A 7860-nucleotide genomic window follows, 5' to 3' on the forward strand; every position below is an offset into this window, starting at 1 on the left:
ACTAATTATTATTATTGTAACAAATTCTCTTTGTAATATATCATTCATCGCGACGCGTTACTCGCCACACGAAGAAAGACACGTGATTTTTCTTGGACGGACCAAGAAAATGTCTTTCCATTGTCCTCACTCTCGCAGATTTGATCTTCTAAATGTAAATTAAACTGCGACTGATCGTGTTAATTAGAAATTGTACAGTGTAATCGAATGTTGTGTAATTTACGAGGAGTTGCATTTGCCATTCGGTTGTGGACATAGAACTTATAGATCTTTATTGTATCATTATATATCATAAAAATTTATTGTAATAAAGAACAATCATTCCTACCATTTGTCGTTTTTCATTTGAACCAACATAATTTAAAAATATGAAAAAATGTTTATAATTTACGTGCTAAATAGATTAGCATACATGCTACATTTTTCAATAATATTTTCTCGGATACGTTTGTAATGTCTTCTTGTACATTATGTGCGCTGAAAAAAATTTAGTAGTAATAGGAACGATTGAGATTATTAGTTACCTAGATTAATTACCTATTATTAGTAACCTAGATGTTATCTAGATTTATAGAGTTCCTCTATGAATTCCGCTAAAGAATTAAAAATTCATACAGAATATGTAAATTCGAAATCGCGTCCTGTCACTTACAAGTCTATAGCTTTCATTTCGAGAAAAATTTATATATAATGATATAATTTATATAATTTATATATAATGATATAATTTTATAATTTTCTCAGATTTTTTATACAAATTAAAACACTTTTAAGATGTTACGTGCCATATGTTGCGTTTACTTTGTATTTCGCGCCGCAAAACTTAACGAACTCGCGCCATGATGCCGAGCGATGCGATTCGTTTACTGCCTTGCGTGCATTCGGGGCCTCTCGGGCGCGTTCGAGGGCCGTGTTTCTTCATAGAACTTATAGGGAAGTGTTCGCCTCAGATTAAAACGAGTTTTTAATATGTTGTAGTACAGATAAAAATAAGAGACACGTATTTTTTTATACGTGCCCATATGCACTTTAAGGGGGTGAAACACCCCTTTGAAGAAAATCGATTTTTTTCTTTCGAAGCGTATGCCGTCGAAACTATAAGAGATAGAAAAAAATGTTTTAAATAAAAATTGAATGGCTCAAAGAGTAATTTATAACAGTGGAAAAAAAATTTTTTTTTTTAATTCTTTTTAATACTTTCTCTCACCATTTACCTATTTTTTTCTTAATTTTTATTTTTTTTATAAGCAAAATAAAGCTTATTTTATTACGAATTCAACGGTATATGATAAAGTTACGATACAACATTCCCATTTTCCAAAAATAATTAAAAACCTCTCTATACGCACGGTACGCGCACCCGTCCGCACTCTGCGCTACGGAAGTGACTCCCTCCTATTTCGACGTGCCTTTAATATGTTGTACAGATTAAAATAAGGGACACGTATTTTTTACACGTGTCCTAATACACTTTTAAAGGTGAAACATCCCTTTGAAGAAAATCGGGTTTTTTCTTTCGAAGCGTATATCGTCGAAACTATAAGAGATAAAGAAAAATGTTCTCAATGAAAGTTGAATGCATGTTTTTTTCGCATAAGATGACAAAAACATTTAGAGGACAGTCTGTGTCTAACATGAAAACGCAGACATTGAGAAAAACATTTACTACAAAATAAAACGATACTACACTAAAGAATTACGGTGTTGTAAGACATTAATTTCTTGTTTAGAAAATAATATGTAATTAATATAAGTTAAACATTTATTTACTAGTCTACATGATTCAACTAGAATATTTGTTCTCTTCAACATTTTATAAATAAGGAGACTTGGATTACAAAAAATTATTACTCACACATTCCATACCTTTACTATCTAACGCCAGCTCATCAACTAACAACAAGAGAACTAACATAAAACTAATTGAAAAATTAGTTAAAAATTTCATCTTTTATACTGCATTTATACAATTCAATTAATGTGGTTATTAAATTCAATTAGTGTAGAAATATGCATAACCACGCTACTGGCGCGTGCACTTTGGGTCATTTCCTTACATACGTAACTCTTGAATCTATACATGTCAGTACTGCCGAGACGTAAACATTCTATTTCAAGATAGGAAATTTTGTTCTCTTGTTGAACATTTAGTTCTCTTGTTGTTAGTTGATGAGCTAGCGTTAGATAGTGAAGATATGGAATGTGTGAGTAATAATTTTTTGTAATCCAAGTCTCCTTATTTATAAAATGTTGAAGTGAACAAATATTCTAGTTGAATCATGTAGACCAGTAAATAAATGTTTAACTTATATTAATTACATATTATTTTCTAAACAAGAAATTAATGTCTTACAACACCGTAATTCTTTAATGTACTGTCGTTTTATTTTGTAGTAAATGTTTTTTTCAATGTCTGCGTTTTCATGTTAGATACAGACTGTCCTCGAAATGTTTTTGTCATCTTATGCGAGAAAAACATGCATTCACCTTTCATTGAGAACATTTTTCTTTATCTCTTATAGTTTCGACGATACATGCTTCGAAAGAAAAAACCCGATTTTCTTCAAAAGGGTGTTTTACCCTTAAAAGTGTATTAGAACACGTGTAAAACATACGTGTCCCTTATTTTAATCTGTACAACATATTAAAGGCACGTCGAAATCGAAGGGAGTCACTTCCGTAGCACACAAACGCGCGGACGGGTGCGCGTACCGTGCGTATAGAAAGGTTTTTAATTATTTTTGGAAAATGGGAATGTTGTATCGTAACTTTATCATATACCGTTGAATTTGTAATAAAATAAGCTTTATTTTGCTTATAAAAAAAATAAAAATTTTGAAAAAAAATAGGTAAGTGGTGGGGGAAAGTATTAAAAAGAATTAAGAAAAAAAAAATTTTTTTTCGCTGTTATAAATTACTCTTCGAGCCATTCAACTTTTATTTGAAACATTTTTTTCTATCTCTTATAGTTTCGACGGCATACGCTTCGAAAGAAAAAAACCGATTTTCTTCAAAGGGGTGTTTCACCCCCTTCAAATGCGTATAGGCACGTATAAAAAAATACGTGTCTCTTATTCTTATTTATACTACAACATATCAAAAACTCGTTTTAATCTGAGGCGGACACTTCCCTGTGTTTCCTTGTTAGATAAAAATGATCCATGTCGTGTCGCAATACTTACGATTGCTCCTGAATGTTGGAGTATCCGTAAAATAGCTGAGGAATTTGGAACATCTCGGAGAATGGCAAAAAACACTAAGGAATTGAGGGCATCGAAAGGTGTTTTAGTGATATCAGCTTTGAGACAAAGAAAATGTTTACCCGAAAATACTGTAAAGAAAGTTACCGACTTTTACGAGAATGATATTAACAGCCGAATTATGCCACATAAAAAAGAGACAGTTACTATTAAGATTGATGACCACAAAAAAAAACAGAAACGATTACTATTTAGTGATGTGAAATCTCTGCATATCGAATTTAAAAAACTGAATCCTGAGCATCCAATCGGCTTGACTAGATTTTCAGAGCTTAGACCCAAATACTGTGTACTCGCAGGGGCAAGAGGTACACACAGTGTATGTGTTTATACCGATCATCGAAACTTTAAAGCGATGCTTGATGCTATTGATATAAAAAGATTGACAAATAACTTGAAAAATCCAGTAAATAACTTCAAAGATTGTTTTCCGTTTGTCGTATGTAAAACACCAATACCTGCCTGCTATTTAAGAGATTGCGAGTCTTGCCCTGATATTGGAAGATTCTCTGATTACATTACTAAACTTTTACAACAAAGAGGCGTCTCAGAAATCATCTTCAGCACGTGGCAATCGACTGATAGGTGCACTCTGATAAAAGAATGCCTTTCTACAGACGATTTCGTCTCTCAATTATGTACTCGTTTAGAGAAATTAGTACCTCATCATTTTATTTCAAAAAATCAATCGAAGTATGTGTCAGAGCGGAAGAATAGCTTGCGACCAGAGGAAGTACTAGTCCAATGTGATTTCTCAGAAAATTACGCTTATGTCGCTCAAGATGCTGCTCAAGCATTTCATTATAATAATGATCAATGTACTGTTCATCCTGTGTTGTTTTATTATACAAATGAAAAAGAAGTTTCACACAAAAGCATTGTACTGTTATCGAATTGTACAACACATGACACTGCTGCTGTGTACGTGATGCAAGAAATATTTATTTCCGAAATCAGAAAAGTCTGTCCAAATGTCAAAAAAATTATTTACGTTACTGATGGCGCAAAGCAGCACTATAAAAATAAATATCAGATGAGTAATCTCATCCATCATAAAGATTTTGGAATAGAAGCAGAATGGTACTGTTATGCCACAACCCATGGCAAAGGAGCTGACGGTGTTGGCGGCATTTTTAAAAGGGAAGCTACCCGTGCAAGTCTTTAGGCTAAATCAACAGAAGCCATCTTAAACTCAGCAGATCTTTTTGAATGGGCAAAAAAGAAATTTATCAATATCAAATTTTTCTATTACAGCAAAGAGAAACATATAAAAATTCAGAAATTTCTTGCGAAACGATTTTCTGAAGCTCCGCGAGTAATGAAAATCCAAAGTGGACATGCTTTCCTTGTCATTAAAGGAAAAAAATTGCAAGTAATGCGATACTTTGGTGCCATTGAACCAATGGTCAGTGTAGAGTATTAGAATCGATAATACACAACAATTATAATACTCACCTTTTATGTACTGATTCCAAATCCGGCCATTTTAAATCCGCCATTTTGAATTTTGTAATTTTGTCTCCAGATTCGTAATCAACGACCTCGAAAACTTTATAGTAATCATTTTCAAGTTGATTTGTCAAGTTTTCGCATTTTAATCGAAGATAATGTAAGATCATTCGTGACTTTTGTGGATTTCAGGCGCCATATTTTAGCCGCCATATTGAATTTTTCAAATCGCCACGTTCCATTCGAAACTACACAAGTATACGAATATTTTGAAACCTTAAACGTTTTTTTCCGTTGCGTTAATTTTTGGAAGGAGGGGGTGGCCCGTTTAACGCGAAACGTCCCATATATATATATATATATATATATATATATATATCAGGAGCATCCTATGAGGACACTTTCAAGAGGCCAAGGCCCCTGTTGGGACATTCCGATACTTTAGGGACTGGTCTCAAAAAAATTTGAGTTTTATCGCGTACATTGGGGACTTATATACTTCTATATTTAACGCATACTTTGGGGCAAAAATTTTATATGATTCGGACTGTAGAGTGGCGCCACCTAGAAGCATGTCCTCAAACAATACATTAACTACATTAAATCATATAATGCATATTTTACATGTATTCGTCTTAAGAGGAACGTGAAAACATATTGAAAGATTAATAGTAACTAATTATTGTACTGTTACTTAATTCTAGTATCATTACGTCAGTATTAGATAAATAGTAATAAAATAACAAATAATCTTAATATGTAATTAAAAATTTTATTTCCAAGGCAATAAAAAAGCGTGCAAGTTTATTTTTATGTATTATAAAATATTTTAATGAAAACATTGATGGGAAACTGTCTCCAAATTATACAGTAGATATAATATCCTGATAAAAACGTTATCAAACTAACATCTATCTTGATAAATTTAAAACAAACATTAAGTTCCGATATAAGGGTTTTATAACAACGTTTTTCGAGTTGTACATATTTCAAATAATATTTATTTCAAGAACCCACGGTTAAAAAATTCCAACTGTATAAAGGATATCTAGAAAGATTTGGATAAAACCTTTTCACTGACACACAGAACATGCTTAAAATTCCAGAACATACGGTTAATTTGAGAACGTTCTCAAGTGCATACATAGTTTGTACAATTTAAAGATTGTCCCCAAACAATGCTTTTGGTAAAAGGATTTAAAAGTGTAATATTATATTAAACTATATTTTATTGGCTGAGAAAATAAAATCATACGATTTCCAATAATTTCTAAGACAAAAATCAATGACGGTTTTAACAGTTAATCAGATGAGCAAATTGTATGAATACATTGTGGTACCTATACGTCAGTAAACAAAAATTTAACAATAAAATATTTCCACGTCATTCAGCGCACTACCTGGCCGCTGTATGCGAGATCGGTGATGGAAGGGGTTTTGCGGAAGGGTGGAAACCAGGGGAGAGACATCTTGGTGATTCCTGATGGAAGTTATTAATTATTGACCCACCCGTTATCTTGTCAGCAATCTACAACTTGGGAGGCTGCCCTGGATTGCGCTCTCATCGATTGCTGACTGGATAGAAGTGATCTGATTTCCGATTTCGCGTCGTATTTAAACCGTCTGGTTGTAGACGAGGGGTACCAGGGAGGAGAGGTTCCCGATTTCTGTATGATTTCCAATATAGACAAGCCCCCTAACGATACGCGCCCTCCGCGTGCCGCGCGGCTCGCAAGTTAAGGAGGAATCGCGTATGAGATCAAGAATTAATTTTGATACCTTAAAATTCAATATAAAACGTAATTTTCGAAAGATTTTTAGTTTGGGTGCGCAGAACTGTAATGCTGATTTTTCTGAATTGTAATGTAGCAAAAGAATTAGGATTTTTCAACGCAAATTATTTTTTATCGATCTTGAATTTTTGGAGGATCCAGCGGTTCTAAATTTTATGGGATTTTAATATAGTGAGCACAGAGCGCAAGCTGAAAGCGAGTACAATAGATTTTTAAAATAAAACCCATAGGTTTATTAGTGTTACTATTTTTAATTGTCCCGTGAAAATAGTTGAAATTGTCATACAAGAGTCGCGAGAAGCGCGCGCCCGCGCGCACCGGTATCGCGACAAAAATTATTCCGAGAGCTTTTAAATATTTATGTAGGTTACAATTCTTGAGTTGTTTTAATTTTGATTTAACAGGATAGTAGTGACAATTTTTCCGAATCATTACGTCACCGAAAAGTTTAAATTTTAATATTGCTTCTGGGCGAAATTGATTTTTATACTTTGGACGTCTATAATGCTCCCAGTTTTCGTGTTTTTCTAGTTGCGCGTGCGTAGCAGGATAGTGGAGTAGGCGCTCTACAGAGTGCATGTTGAAGTTTGCAAGTTTATTATTTCTACTATGCGAAAACTATTTTTCTTTATGCCTGAATAAATCTGGAGACTCGGCGCGCGCGGGCTCTTGATGACACAGGGAGCCGCGAGGCACGGGGAGACCGCGCGCGATTGTTGTGAATCGCATCCCGCGCATTATTTCCAATTTAATCAAATTTATACCTTAACTAGTGATCTCAGGTTCGCATGTACGGCGCGATAGCACCTAGTACACGCAATCATCATGCGATCACCGGTTTATTATTTTGTTATTATTTCGTTAATATTTTTATTGAAAAGTATAACAAAATTTAAGGTGGTTATGCGATGCTATTATAAGTTCAAATTTGAAGTGGTTATTTACGTTACATTATCTTTATATGTCAAAATTTGTTTCTTTAATTTTTCTATAAGGTTTAACTATTTTAAATTTTACGTTAACGAATGCATGCGGATGGTGCGCAAGGTTAAAAAAAAATTTTTGGGCACCAGACGTAACAGTAATTAAATATACTGTACACTTTTCAAGTATTCATAAAATGTAAACTAAGAATAGAAATGTATGTGTGTGTGTGTGTGTGTGTGTGTGTGTGTGTGTGTGTGCGTGCGTGCGTGCGTGCGTGCGTGCGTGCGTGCGTGCGTGTGTATGCGTGTGCATGCTGTCATATACTTCTTATATGCTTTTTAACTGAAATTTTAAAATTATTTAACGTTTATTGAATTAATGCATCACAAATTTAGTTTACATAAGCATCAATTGTTCATGGATCACCACGA

Source organism: Solenopsis invicta, chromosome 1 (assembly GCF_016802725.1).
Source record: "Solenopsis invicta isolate M01_SB chromosome 1, UNIL_Sinv_3.0, whole genome shotgun sequence".
NCBI classification, from domain to species: domain Eukaryota; kingdom Metazoa; phylum Arthropoda; class Insecta; order Hymenoptera; family Formicidae; genus Solenopsis; species Solenopsis invicta.